This window comes from Caretta caretta, chromosome 1 (genome assembly GCF_965140235.1).
Source record: "Caretta caretta isolate rCarCar2 chromosome 1, rCarCar1.hap1, whole genome shotgun sequence".
In the NCBI taxonomy this organism is placed as follows: domain Eukaryota; kingdom Metazoa; phylum Chordata; order Testudines; family Cheloniidae; genus Caretta; species Caretta caretta.
In genome coordinates, this window is record NC_134206.1 from 347023548 (window position 1) to 347036462 (window position 12915).

Sequence of the window (12915 nt, forward strand, 5' to 3'; positions counted from 1 at the left end):
CTGGAATGTGTTATCTAGGGAGGTGGTGGAATCTCCTTCCTTAGATATTTTTAAGGTCAGGCTTGACAAAGCCCTGGCTGGGACGATTTAGTTGGGGATTGGTCCTGCTTTGAGCAGGGGGTTGGACTAGATGACCTCCTGAGGTCCCTTCCAACCCTGATATTCTATGATTCTATGATAGGTTATAACCTGAATCCAGAGAATGGTGAAGGCCAGCATTACCAGCCATTTACAAACAAATAAATCCTAATGAGCCCAGAAACAAGTTTTCATTAAATGTCAAACTACAGTTTCAAGATTTTAAGAAAAGCCATGAAAATACATGATAGGTGAGGTGACATATAAAGGCTCATTACACTTCCACTGAGTGTCAAGTTTCATTCTTCTACAAAGGATCATCCTGTCTGGTCTTTGTTGCTGCAGTGAGCATGTTGCATTTTAGCGCTATAAAGATCTGCAGTTAACCCTTTGTACAGATGTACTCCTGCAGGACATGTTCAGCATGAAAAGATTACTGCAGCCTCAGTGTTTCTTGCTAGTAAGTGTAATGCCGACTCACGCAGAGATGTTGGCAGTAAGGTTCAAACCCGGGACCTCTTGAGCTAAATGCAGGCACCTCTACTGCATAAGCTAAATAATACATTTCTCTTAGCCAATGTTGTGGCAGGCTCATCAATCTCTGGACGGCCTTGCCACCACTAAAGGGGGACAGAGTGCCACTCCAAGCAAGCAGGGGGTTACATACTCACCCTGGGTAAGCAAATGAATTCCCTCGCTTCAGAGACTTTGAATTGCCTAAAATCCCGTATGGGCCACCACCTGTAACTTTAGCACCCTTGTGGCCACGATGGAGTCTGCTCTGCAGGCAGCTCCGGCCAAGAAAAGGCACATGCAGAATGCAGCAGGGAAACTCCCTTCTATCCCAGGGACACTTATTCCACACTCCCTGGAGTAAATACACACACACACACACACACACTACAATGAATATAGGAAATGAAATATTTATTAGCAGAGGAATTCCTGGTCATCTTTGGCGCCAGTGAACTTTCGACAACAAACCCCTCCAGTGCTGCCTTCTTGCTGCTCTCTGCAAACCCACACAGAGCAATAACCTCCCCACTTAGCTAGCTACAGCCTCCCTCCTTATTCCCCATGAAACGTCACAAGCCCCCAGTACTCACAGCCTATACAGCTCTGCACAACAGTGATATTGGTCCAGCTCTGGTTTGTTCTTCTCAGGTGATTCCTCTCGAGCATAGTGCTCCTCCTCGCTTCTGTCCTAAGGCATCCCCGGTCAGCCACTCTGCCCCCCCAAGTTTCAGGCAGGTTCTCGGTTGCTTCACTTTGTGAGGGCCTGCTCACTGTAGTCCTTTTGTCTGGAACAACAGTTGCACACACCCTGTCACTTCCCCTCTCTCCACACCCCTAGAACAAGCAAGCCTTCCTCTTCCTGGAACCATCAGCACTTCCTCTGCCTCAGGACAAGGTTTTAAAGGGGCCATGCTCTCTAAACCTCAATGGGGTTACAGTAGCAATAACCAACAATGGCAAGGTAATCGCTGCAAGTTCTCCAGATCTAGGTGAGATATGACATGCCTCCATCCCACTGATAGCAAACCTAAGGAGCATCCCTGCACTCAGGCTGTGCCAATTAGGTGTACCTGCAGAGTTGGCTCTGCCTGGAGAATTGGGAGCTTAAAAAGGTGGAGCTGGCACCAAAGCAAGGAGGGAAAGTTTGCCCAAGAAGAGAGGCTGCTACAGACTCCTGTATCCAAAGGAGACCAGCCTAAGGCAGTGATCAGACCTCCCTTTTCCCTCCCCGTCTTTGTTTAAGGCACATAGACACAGCAGCCCTGAGAGGGTTTCTGGGGACATCTGCTCTCTGTCATTGCCCTGTAACTAGATCTGAGGAGCAGCGCCAGGGACTTGAGATAAACTCAGAAGGGCCTTGGGAGTGAGCTCATCTCTCGTGGGGAACAGTGAGTTTGCCCAGGGTTCCAGAGGCGACCCAGGGGCAAGAGACAAAGAGACAATGACTGAGCCCAGGCAGAGAGCTGGCCGACTACAAGTGGTGGGGAATGCAGACATGATGCCTGACACAGCTGGCCTGTCAGAACCTTGACCCAGAGCAGGTTAGGGACTCCCATCTGATGAAGACCACTAATTTAGATTACCTGGATATTAGCAAAGAGACACATGAGCAGTGCTTGAGGGCAGAAACCTGACCCAAAGAGGCATGCACCCAGGTGGTGGGACATCATTTAAAAGAGCTTTGCCGGCAGTGAGGTAGGGGAGTATTGATCTTCCTGTCCTGAGCGTAAATAAGTGGCAGCTAAGAATGTCCCAAAGGCTCCTTTGGTCTCAATGCCCTTAGTGGAAACCATATTTGAGAGACTAGGAATGGACATGCGGTTGGCTTTAGAGAAGAGATCATCAGGAAACCAGTAAATACTTGTAGTGGTGGACGATGCCACTCACTACTCTGAAGTGCTCAGTTAAGGCAACAGTGATCGCTCCCAAGCTTGTGAGAGTCTTTGCCCGGGAAGGTTTCCCACAGGATATATTGACTGACCAGGGCTCCAGCTTCACCTCGCAGGTGATGCGTGAGCGATGTTCCCTCCTTCAAATCAAGGCTTGAGGACATCAGTGTACCGTCCACAAATAGATGGCCTGGTGGAAAAATATAACAAGATGTCAAAAGATGTTGAAACGATTTGTCAGGATTGAATCTTGGTGCTGGGACCAGTTCCTCCCACCGCTTCTATCTGCCATGTGAAAGGTACCCTAAGCCTCCACAGGTTTCTCGCCCTTTGAACTGCTCTACAGATGCCAGCTCTGGGGATTCTTGAATGTGTTGCAAAAGGGCTGGGAGGATCAAGATGCAAACATGCTCAGGATGACCCAATACATCATTCGACTACAGGAACATCTCAAGAAAATGAGCACTTTCACAAAGGAGGACCTCGTCCAGGCTCAACAGAGGCAAGAATAGGGATATAATCAAGGGGCACACTTACAAACCTTCCACCCCAGAAACAGGGTGTTGCTCCTGTTACCATCCTCTGAGCCAAAATGAATGGCCCGTTGGCAGGGCCCATTCAAAGTGCTGAGACAAACAGGCCCAGTTGTTTATGAGATCAAGCTCCCCAGCAAGGGGACAGAGACAAATGTCTAGTCAATTTTCTCAAGCCGTGAAAGACACAGGAAGTCCTGATAGAACCTTGGCCAGGGAGTCCTGAACTAGGACCCGAGGTAGCTGCTAGCCCAGAGTCTGAACTCATACCATTAAATGAGGCCTTGCACCAGAACAGAAAACCCAGTTGGTACAAAATGATCCAAGACTTTGATAAGATGTTTTCTACAAGCCTAGTGAGAACACACATAATACACCATCATTTGGAGACCACGCTGGGACAAGTGTTTAGAGAGAATCCTTGACCCTTGCCCAAGAGGATATGGGACACATTCTTAGTAGAGGAGCAGACAATGCTGAGTATGGGGGTCATTGAGGAATCGAAGAGTGACTGGAGGAACCCTATTGCCCTGGTCCCCCAAGCAGATGGCACAGTCCGAGTCTATATTGACTTTTGTAAGGTCAGTTCCCTCACAAAGTTTGACAGTTACCCAGTGCTGCAAGTGGATGAGCTGTTAGAATGGTTGGGCTCAGCACAATATCTCAGCACGGTGGATCTTACAAAAGGCTATTAAGAGATCCTCCTGTCTCCATCCTCTCAGGAGAAAACTTCCTTTGGCCATTTCCACTTTAAAACCATGTCATCTGGCCTGCAAAGGGCCACAGTCACTTCCCAGCACCCAATTAATCAAATATCTCCACCCCACCGGCAATATGCCACGGCTTACCTTGGCAACATTGTAATTTATAGACATACCTGGAAAGCCCATGTTTGTCACCAAAGAGCAATATTGACTTTCCTACAAGAGACCAGCCTCACTGGTAACCCTGCCAAGTGTAAGTTGGCCATGACAGAAGTGACTTATTTAAGATAGCAGATAGGAGGAGGTCTAATGAAACTACTGATACATAAAGTCCATGCATTAAACTGCTGCCCTACACAAGAGAGCAGAAGACAGATGTGCCCCTTCTGGGACCTGGCAGGATATTATCGCCGGTTCGTCCCCAACTGTGCATCAATTGACCTGCTAAAGGGCAAAGAAACCAAAAGGGTCAGGTGGGACGACCAGTGGGATGAAAATTTTAACAACCTGAAGGCGCAGCTGAGATGGGCCTCTGTCCTCGCCAACTTTTGTCACTCAGGGGTGTGAAGAAAACACCTCCCTGAATGAGAAAAGTTTTAAGGATGAAAAGCACCAGTATGGACAGCGCTTCATTGGTGGGAGCCACTCTTCCGTCGATGAAGCTACCGCCCGTCCTCAGGGGCTGGTTTTATAAGAGCAGCTACACTACGTACTTTACAACGGTGCGGCTGCAGCGGCACAGCTGCGCTGTTGTAAGGTGCACGGTGTAGACATAGCCTAAATTAGTTTGTAGATGCTAAGTCCCTTTCATGTCTTAATTGCCTTTACTTTATGTATACAAATGTGTTCAGTTAACCTGATCAAAGATGTGAGACGCTGCAGGAAACTGGTAATAGTACCTATGTTGTCTTCAGCTTATCTATCCCTGTTATAATGAATGACCGGCAGTTTCCTAACGTAAATCGGTGTAAGTAGATTACTCGTGTGCACACAGGAAATAGAATGTTAACTTCAGAGTGATGGGTCAGTGTATAGTCACATGCTGCGCTCAGAACACTTGATAGTCTGTCCACATCCGATGAAGTGAGCTGTAGCTCACGAAAGCTCATGCTCAAATAAATTGGTTAGTCTCTAAGGTGCCACAAGTACTCCTTTTCTTTTTGCGAATACAGACTAACACGGCTGTTACTCTGAAACCAGCTATAAAAGAGAAACCTCAGGCCTGATCCTGCCATCTCTAGTCTGCTGAACTTTAAACTGTTACTTGGAATACCCTGGAAAGTGCATGGAAAGATGCTAACAGATTATACAGCTAAGATGCCATTTGGAATATACCCTTTGGAATGATTCCAGAGAGACTTTGTGCAAACCAGCAAACGCCCCATAAATACTACAGATATGATCTAAGGCCTTGCAATCATTTGTAATGTATATGATCTTTTAACCATTCAATAACTCTCTTTTATTAATAAATCTTTAGTTAGTTTACTAAGGATTGGCCGACAGCATGATAGTTGAATAAGATCTGAAATATATATTGACCTGGGGATACGTGTCTGATCCTTTAGGATTGGCAGAACCTCATGTATGGTGAATCGGTTTTTCAATAACCTCTCATCATATAAGACCAGTTTGTCTGGATAGGAACCAAAGACTGGAATGCCTAAAGGGGACTGGGTTTGACTTCTTGTTAACCAGTGTGGTGCTGCTACAGAAGCTCTTTTGTTACTGGTTTGGTAACTCTAATGATAGAATAACTCACCAGTGTTATTCATCCGATGCAGTGAGCTGTAGCTCACGAAAGCTCATGCTCAAATAAATTGGTTAGTCTCTAAAGTGCCACAAGTCCTCCTTTTTCTTTCACCAGTGTTTGGGGTATGCCTGCCCTGTTTCTTGTGGTCTGCCCTGAGTGCGATATCCTCAGTCCAATCTTGGCACCAGTCACAGTGGCTACACACTGTGAAAGACTCAAACCCCAGGATTATGTGCTGTTGTCTGGCACTCCAGGCCTATGGCTTCTGGATGCAGCACTGAACTGGAAAGGAGCATGCAAATGCAGATTTTTTTTCCCTGAGAGATTGGGACTGGATAGATGCCTGAACAAGAAACCTTTCTGTCTTAGGGGACGGGGGAAGTACGTGATAGGACACACCCCCATCCCACTGACAGCAAGCCTAATAAGCGTCCCTGCACTCAGGCAGTGTCAGGTGCACCTGCAGAGCACACATTTCCTGGAAAATGGGCACTTAAAAAGGTGAAGCTGGCCACAGAAGCAGGGGGGAAAGTTTGCTCAAGAAGAGAGTGTGCTAGAGACTTCTAGGTAGCCTTGTAGCCAGTGGATCCCAGCCCAAAGTAGTGACTAGTCTTCCCTTCCCTCCACCCATTGTTTATGGCAGACAGACACTGCAGCCTTGAGAGGGGTTCTGGATGTCTGCTCTCCGTCAGGGCTCTGTAGCTGGACCTGAGGAGCAGCGCCAGGGATTGGAGATAATTAGACTCAGAAAGGACCCCAGGAGTGAGTGCATCTCCTGCAGGGAGCAATGAGCTTGCCCAGGGATGTGGACCCAGGGGCAAGAGACATAAAGAGATGATGATCAAGTCCAGGTTGAAAGCCGGCCCACTGCACTTGGGCACCCTCTTTCACTGCTGCAAATAGATCTAGACATGGACAATGCTCGTTTGCCATGCAGTGAAACTAAGAGCTGAGTACTGCACCTCCAGTATACATGGCCAAATCCTGCTCCCATTGAAATCAGGGACACAAGTCTTAGAGACTTTAATAAGAGCAGGGGTACGCCCTTGATCCTTGAAAGGCAAAATTCTGCTCTCTGTTACGCACCGGAGGCCAACTCATATTCTGCCCTCCCAATAGGCATATGCTTCTCATAGACATCAGCAGGAGTTCCACACACAAAGGGAGCAGAATATCAGAGTCAGGTGCCATCTTGCAGAGGCGAAAGCAGAATTTTGCCCTTAGTGAGGAAAAAGAAAAGAAAAAGGCTTTGCAAAGCATCTGGTAAGGCCTGACTGCCTTCCACCTAGTGATCAACCTCCTTTGGGTTGTGTAAGCTTTGCAAACCTAAAATAAAGGCCTGATTTTGCAAGGTGCTGAGCATCCTCCACTCCCATTGCCTTTCCTGGCAGCTGTAGACATCTTGGGATCAGTGCCTAAAATCACTACCCTTTGCTCTTCATGCTCTTCATGTTTTGTTCCTGTTACTTTAAGGCCAGCACCAGCTGGGATTTTTCAGCATGGCCTACAGCCGTCCTGCCAGTAGCAGTTAGCAGCTGGTATCACTGAGATAGCCACGTATAGAAAGCTGTGTAAGTCACATCTGCTTGGTTTGCTTTCATGAATCTTCATGGTTAATGACCTGATTCTGTGAGTAAAGACGAATAATTCTCATCTTTGCTGAGCAGTAAAGGGCAAATTCGTCTCATCCCATTGCTGCAACAGGACATCATGCAGTGAGCATGGAGGCCTGGCCACCCATCCAAAGCATGCTGTGAAATTCTGAAGACCAAACTTCACTGTTGGCTGGTTGGCCATTTACTATCTGGAGGAGGCGAAAGCATCCTGCGATCTACCAGCTCTCTGCAGAACACCACTGGTCATTGGCCCATAGTTTCAGAACCCTGGGGATACAGCCTTGTTCTCTGTTTCCTGTACTAGATATTATACAGATGCAGCATTTTACCCCGAAGCTTTTCAGTGATGTCTAGTGTAATTCCAATATATCACTTAGCTATATACAGAAAGTAGTTGCAAGGCTTAATTAGTTAATGCATGTAACGTGCTTTGGGATCCTCAGAGGGGAGGTGTTATGGATTTCAAAGCTCAATATATTAATATTATGTCATATTATTATATGATTATTTATGTTGATACATTTTTATCAGTTTGGCATGGTGCACATCAGCACTAAGTACGGCTGCAGAATTTGCAGCCAGCCAGCCTGTCATTTCCAAGACCAGACTTGATTTATGGTCTCATTTCCTGTTTTTCCTCCCACTGCTCACAGACCTTTTCTTTCCTCTCCGTGGTCCATTTATTAAATGTAGAGTTGGAAACACAATTAGAATTTACTCAAGTCTGTAATATCTGACTACTAAATCTTCAGAAGAGTAAAAATTCTTCCCAACTTCCATCTTATCCGCGTTGCCTGTTGAACTGATTAACTCAGCTTTATTTATTGACTGAGTAAAAAAAAAAATTGTCCAACTCCAAGCAATAACTATGTGAATAATTCTGAAATGCCTCAGCATTGCTAAAAGACCACAAACCCAAAAGCACAGGAAAAAATGCCTTCTTGGCATCCCATAAGTACTGATGTATGAAGCTGAAAACCTGGAGTGTCGTGGTGTTAAGCACGGATACAGCAGGTGGAAAAGATAAGGTTCAAAACAGAGGGGGAAAGCTATTAGCTGTGGATTATGGGAAGGTCCCTTCCTTAGTCAGTGCCAGCAGAAACTAGATACTGATTTAATTTGAGTCTGTTTCCTCTGCTAAGTGTCACTTTGGGATTCTAATTTGAAAATATCAACATGTATAAAAAATCATTGTATTTAAGCAAGAATTCAACCTTGTTTTTCAGAGGTGCCATTCATGCATCATTTTGTGAAGCAAAAACAAAGGCAGTGGCCAAAAACAAAGACATAGCTCCAAAACAGCTGAACTAAAATTGTGGGGGAGGCCCATGTTTCTTGTAGACTTTTTGTACACAGCTCACCTTCAGCAAATGGATGCTAAAGCAACAGTCAGGCCAAATACAGTCAAAAGGTAGGTTTTCTGCAGAAACCTAAACCCAATAACATTTCTATTATATTTATGTCATACATTTTTAACTAATAAAGGAATTCCCTGTGGTGCTTCCAACTATACATTGCAGCATTACGCTAGTGCATGAGAACTAGAGAGTGAAAATGACTGAAGACCAATTATAAATAAAAGTGACATTGACCAATTGATTTTCATTGTCCAACATCTCCAGATACTGGTGTGATAAGTGTACTAGTAAAACACATGGGGGGGGGGGCAGATTCTTATCTCTTACCCTTGCAATTCGTTTGACTTCAGCAGAGTTACTCCTGAATTGCCCTGGTATAGGGCGAGATCGTAATTAGTCCAAGGGAGTTGTCTTGTCAGTAGCTAAAAACTGCATTATACATTTCTGGGGGAAGGATTCTATTCCATCCATAGACTATGTTAATGCCTGTTTACCATAGGAAAAAGCTGTTTATAGAGTAATTCTCTATATGAAGGTCCTTACACCAAGCCCATCACCGTGGTATCTGAGTGCTGAGATTTCCATAAGACTTGTGATACAATATAGAAGCCCTGCTTGGCATTCTAACTATCCAGGGACCCAGTCTTTGATGCGCTGGGGAGAAGGGTGGAGAGCATGTTGTGTTTTTCTAAATGCTTTGACTATTTTGAATGCTACATTTTGTTAACAAAAACTTTTTCAGTATGTATTAAAAAAGACAGGCAGCTAAAAGAGCTGGGCAAACTATTCTTAGCAGAGAGTTTATTCAATAGATTTAGCCCTATTTTTCCTTTTGGGGTGATCTTCACCACTGTGCAGAATGCCATCTGAATGAATTACCTACAGCCAGATCATGATAGTAACAGATTTGTTTGTTGTTTGCAGTTGTTCCATGGGCAATTCTGTGCGTACATGATGACTTGGGAAATTTCGTCCGTATAAAACTGATGAATCCTGGTTGATTTTATGAAATTTAAGAACATAAGAATGGCCATACCGGGTTAGACCAAAGGTTCATCTAGCCCAGTATCCTGTCTTCTGACAGTGGCCAATGCCAGGCGCCCCAGAGGGAATGAATAGAACTGGTAATCATCAAGTGATCCATCCTCTGTCACCCATTCCCAGCTTCTGGCAAACAGAGGCCAGGGCAGGGATCGGCAACGTTTGGCACGCAGCCCGTCCAGGAAATCCGCTGGCAGGCCAGGACAGTTTGTTTACCTGCAGCGTCCACAGGTTCGGCCGATCGCAGCTCCCACTGGCCGTGGTTTGCCTTTCCAGGCCAATGGGGGCTGCAGGAAGCGGCGTGGGCCAAGGGATGTGCTGGCCGCCGCTTCCCAGAGCCCCTATTGGCCTGGAACGGCGAACCACGGCCAGTGGAAGCTGCGATCAGCCGAACCTGCGGATGCTGCAGGTAAACAAACCGTCCTGGCCTGTCAGCAGATTTCTCTGATGGGCAACGTGCCAAAGGTTGCCGATCCCTGGGGTAGGGACACCATACCTACCCATCCTGGCTCATAGCCATTGATGGACCTATCCTCCATAAACTTATCTAGTTTTTTTAATCCTGTTACAGTCTTGGCCTTCACAACATCCTCTGGCAAGGAGTTCCACAGGTTGACTGTGTGTTGTATGAAAAAATACTTCCTTTTGTTTGTTTTAAATCTGCTGCCTATTAATTTCATTTGTTGACCCCTAGTTCTTGTGTTATGAGAAGGAGTAAATAACACTTCCTTATTTACTTTCTCCTCACCAGTCATGATTTTACAGACCTCTATCACTTCCCCTTTAGTCGTCTCTTTTCCAAGCTGAAAAGTCCCAGTTTTAGTCATCTCTCCTCATATGGAAGCCGTTCCATGCCCTGTTCTGTTGCCCTTTTCTGAGCCTTTTCCAATTCCAGTATATCTTCTTTGAGATGGGGTGACCACATCTGCACGCAGTATTCAAGATGTGGGTGTACCCTGGATTTATATCGAGTCAGTATGATATTATCTGTCTTATTATCTATCCCTTTCTTAATGATTCCCAACATTCTGTTCGCTTTTTTGACTGCTGCTGCACATCGAGTGGATGTTTTCAGAGGAACATGTATAATTGAATGCCTCAATGTATATTGATTCAGCCACATGCTAGTGGAGTTTGTGGCACATATCTGGCAGCTCTGGGCTAGGGAGGTATGACAGGAACAACTAAGAATCATTAACCTGAATAGTCTTCCATTCAGGTAGACACACCCTAGGACAGGGTAGTCAATAGGCAGACTGAGGGCCAAATCCAGACCGCCATCTGCTTTTGAATGGACCCTGAAATCATTTTATTTACTTATTATTATTTTTTATTCTTATTATTTTCTTTGGAGTCTGGACCTTGATTATACCTTACCCAAGAAATTTGGACCTTGACAATAAATAATTGACTGCCCCTGCCCTAGGACAAGGAGACAGCGATAGCATACGCTGTCTCCCCAGGTTGTCTGCAAAGAGTGGGTATGGAGCAATGGAAAATCCCCAGCAGAAAAGAATGAACAAAGAAACAAGGTGTTAGAAGTGTCTGTTAAAATGAGGCATGCTCACTGAGCTAAGGTGGAATCTTTTGACCGCTGGGCCTGAAAAAGCAAAGAGAAGACACCACAACCAGGAATGGAAAACTGAGCTAGAGGAGCGAGATCCAGGAAAGGCAACCTAGGATGCCTCAAGGCACCGACCAAAATCCAAGGAATGCTCAAAAGTGGGGTGGTCTCTGAGGGAGAGAACTGCATGCACGTTTATGATTTTTCAATAGCCCTGCATATCCCTAGTGCTGAGTAAAGTGTGATTGGTTTACACTGCAGTCTGTATCTTACTTGCTTCAACTGTCAAGTGTCCCTGAAAGGCAAAACTACAGACAAAGGTACCCAGGAGTAAGGAGCTCTTGGGAGGATATGCTAGTATGACTGGGGTATCTTGGAGGGTAAGCACTGGTCATGGGAGTCCAAGATAGCTGGACCACAGGGTCTCATTTCCTAGAAGTGATAATAGAGCCAGAGACTGTGTCTGGAACCTCCCCAGGCCAGCTCAGAGCACATAGATCCAGCACAGGCATGCAGACACAGTTGTCTGGTGAGCATCCAGGAGAGGGGGCTCAGCAAGGACTGTGATAACACACTTTTTAGACTATGGGTTGCTTCCATACTACTACCAGCACTCCCAGCTACCTTCGAGACACCACGGACTTCCTGAGGAAACTACAGTCCATCGGTGATCTTCCTGATAACACCATCCTGGCCACTATGGATGTAGAAGCCCTCTACACCAACATTCCACACAAAGATGGACTACAAGCCGTCAAGAACACTATCCCCGATAATGTCACGGCTAACCTGGTGGCTGAACTTTGTGACTTTGTCCTTACCCATAACTATTTTACATTTGGGGACAATGTATACCTTCAGATCAGCGGCACTGCTACGAGTACCCGCATGGCCCCACAGTATGCCAACATTTTTATGGCTGATTTAGAACAACGCTTCCTCAGCTCTCGTCCCCTAACGCCCCTACTCTACTTGCGCTATATTGATGACATCTTCATCATCTGGACCCATGGAAAAGAAGCCTTTGAGGAATTCCACCATGATTTCAACAATTTCCATCCCACCATCAACCTCAGCCTGGTCCAGTCCACACAAGAGATCCACTTCCTGGACACTACAGTGCTAATAAACAATGGTCACATAAACACCACCCTATACCGGAAACCTACTGACCGCTATTCCTACCTACATGCCTCCAGCTTTCACCCTGACCACACCACACGATCCATCGTCTACAGCTAAGCTCTGCGATACAACCGCATTTGCTCCAACCCCTCAGACAGAGACAAACACCTACAAGATCTCTATCAAGCATTCTTACAACTACAGTACCCACCTGCGGAAGTGAAGAAACAGATTGATAGAGCCAGAAGAGTTCCCAGAAGTCACCTACTACAGGACAGGCCTAACAAAGAAAATAACAGAACGCCACTAGCGGTCACCTTCAGCCCCCCAACTAAAACACCTCCAACGCATTACTAACGATCTACAACCTATCCTGAAGGATGACCCAACGCTCTCACAAATCTTGGGAGACAGGCCAGTCCTTGCCTACAGACAGCCCCCCAACCTGAAGCAAATACTCACCAACAACCACATACCACACAACAGAACCACTAACCCAGGAAACTATCCTTGCAACAAAGCCCGTTGCCAACTGTGCCCACATATCTATTCAGGGGACACCATCACAGGGCCTAATAACATCAGCCACACTATCAGAGGCTCGTTCACCTGCACATCCGCCAATGTGATATATGCCATCATGTGCCAGCAATGCCCCTCTGCCATGTACATTGGTCAAACTGGACAGTCTCTACGTAAAAGAATAAATGGACACAAATCAGATGTCAAGAATTATAA